The 2,500-nt window shown below is 44.2% G+C and overlaps 1 non-coding gene across 1 annotated transcript; it reads left to right on the top strand.

The window, feature by feature from the left end:
- The first annotated feature begins 1,461 nt into the window (after positions 1-1,461).
- Positions 1,462-1,616, top strand: LOC143306620 (5.8S ribosomal RNA). The gene has a single exon (XR_013063983.1). It is a non-coding gene; the product is annotated as a 5.8S ribosomal RNA (ribosomal RNA).
- Positions 1,617-2,500: the final 884 nt, after the last annotated feature.

The following is a 2,500-nucleotide window of genomic DNA, read 5'->3' as shown; positions in this document are numbered from 1 at the left end:
GAATGGATCATTGATAAAGCGATATAAAAGTTTATTGAGCTCGGACCAAAAATTATACAAAACGAGAAAGATATAATAAATAATACCATATACATGACACAAAACACATAAATCTCGGGTTCGAGCCAATAAGAAACAAATACCAAAACGCTGCGATGCGGTAAAATTACACCGACACGGTTACGTGCGGAGGTCGCTTTGATTACTCATCGCGTTTCTCCCGTCCGTTCGGAACCGCCGGCAAAAAAACTGTGCGACCAACGGCGCCAAAGAGCACGACGCCGGACCATTTCTCTCTGGCTGATGTGAATGGAAGTAAAAGACGCTTGCGTGAGGTCTCTCGACCTTTATCTCTCTAACTTATACTTATGGGTCGTCGTCTACTTGATCGGGTACAAACAAGTCGTAAGAAACAAACAAACAAACCACAAAAATACAAGTCGTAAAAAAACAAACTTCTGTTGGTTAACCTACAATATGAAGGATCGAAATGAAAGAAGGATCATATTATTACAAACCGAAAGTGAAGGATCATTAAAATTGAAATACAATATATATAAATATATAAATGTACCCGTCGTTGCGACACCCTAGTTAAATGGAAAGATATAAAAAAGAGAGAAAAGGAATACAGATGACCCGCCGTCTGATCTTTGCTAAATGATCTGGCATCACCGGAGTTTTTTTGGTCCGTGTTGCGTTCGCTCTATTCGAAATGAAACTCGCGGAGGCGAAGAATTGTTAAAAGTTTACGAAGCGTCTAGGAGTGGTTAAAACTGAGAGAGTTGAAACTACGATGTATTAGAACGAGCAACCGTCGAAACTTTGTTTTCGCGACGTTCTTTTCGTCGCTCTCGTCCCCACGCTCCTACGCTTTGGTTGTTTCTTTGCCATCCGTGTTGCGATAAAAAGATTTCTCCATTGTCCAAAAAGGACGGATCGAGATTCCTCTTTCGAGAGGGAGAGAGAGGTACTTGCGGGTAACCTGGAATCTACGAAACACGCACCGTGGTAAGATTCGTGCGTCCGCCTGATCGATGTGTGTTGTTTACGGACCGGCTGAGAAGCGACGATAGCGAGTCTTTGAAAAACTATGTGTCCATTAGTTAGACCGATCGTCGCCGGCCGTGTGTCTGTTCGAATCTCGCAACCCACGATTCAGCGACAGGACGCGCGCTCGCATTCCTTGTGTGCGTTCGTACTTTTCAAGGTTTTTAAATGTACTTTACGCCCGACCGTCGAGAGGAGCGTGCCACTGGGCGTTTCTCCGACGGTTTCCGTCCTTGGACGCGATCGTGTCGTCAACGATCGAACAAACAAACAAATACGTTGGCGACGCCCGAATTCGCTCTCCCGCACGCGCCGGGTGGGAGAGTGATGTGGGTATCGAATGTGATGCGTGTTAATAATGAAAATAACACTCTAAAGATCTAAAGAGTTTGAAATACAAAATTTTACGATTACCCTGAACGGTGGATCACTTGGCTCGTGGGTCGATGAAGAACGCAGCTAATTGCGCGTCAACGTGTGAACTGCAGGACACATGAACATCGACATTTCGAACGCACATTGCGGTCCACGGATACAATTCCTGGACCACGCCTGGCTGAGGGTCGTTTTCTTAACAAAAGACTGCTTGCGTTTGCTTCTCGAAAAAAGAGTAATTCATTTCTTTCTAAACATCTCGCCGTCGTTCAACGAAAGTAGAACGTTTCGGAGCGGGATTATCGAACGAAATTGAAAGAATGAATGAACGATAAACAAAGAAAGAGTCGCAACGTACGAGCGATAGTTGGGCAGTTCGTCGGCGTTTGTCGTGGAAACGATGTGACGAAAATCGCAACCGATACACTAAATGCAGGCCGTTAAAGGAGAGAAACAAATTTCGAAATATCTCTTCGAACTAGCGCAAGTGCGTCACGGCGCGCGAGTCGTTCGTTAAAATTTATAAACGACCGCCCGTGAAAGCACCGAGTTCTCGGAAGATAATCTATAAAGATTCTCCATCCTGCTGGAAGTTATCGGATCGGCGCGATTGTTCACTTGTAGAAATCCACGCTCCCGACGTTGCCAGAAACGATATTTACGAAAGGTGTGTCAAAAATAAACGAAAGAAGCTCTCCTATAAATTTAGAAAAAGCAAACGAGTGAAATGTTTGAGATGATAATTTGCTGAAATGCAAGCTCGAATAGCCCCAGGGTTTCGAATGATTCCCCGCGCTTTATACATCTCTCTGTTTACAAACGGTGTATAAATGAAAGATCGCTTCAGATGGGTCGTCGCTGTTTGACGCGCGATGCTGTTCCTTTTTTTTTGTCTGTCTGTGCGTTTAGCTTCGCTAAACAAGTTAAATGGTTAAAAAGCGTCGAAAAAGCGAATACACACGCGACAAGACAAATCTAACGAGTAAAGGAACGCTCCGCTCCAAGATAAAAATGGTTGTTTACAATCAATACAGCGTTTCGGTACCCCTGATCGTAGTCTGAAACTGTGTAACAA

The sequence above is a fragment of the Osmia lignaria genome, unplaced genomic scaffold (assembly GCF_051020975.1).
Source record: "Osmia lignaria lignaria isolate PbOS001 unplaced genomic scaffold, iyOsmLign1 scaffold0013, whole genome shotgun sequence".
Classification (NCBI taxonomy): domain Eukaryota; kingdom Metazoa; phylum Arthropoda; class Insecta; order Hymenoptera; family Megachilidae; genus Osmia; species Osmia lignaria.
Note: the sequence above shows the minus strand (reverse complement) of the source record. Positions and strands in the feature narration are given on the sequence as shown.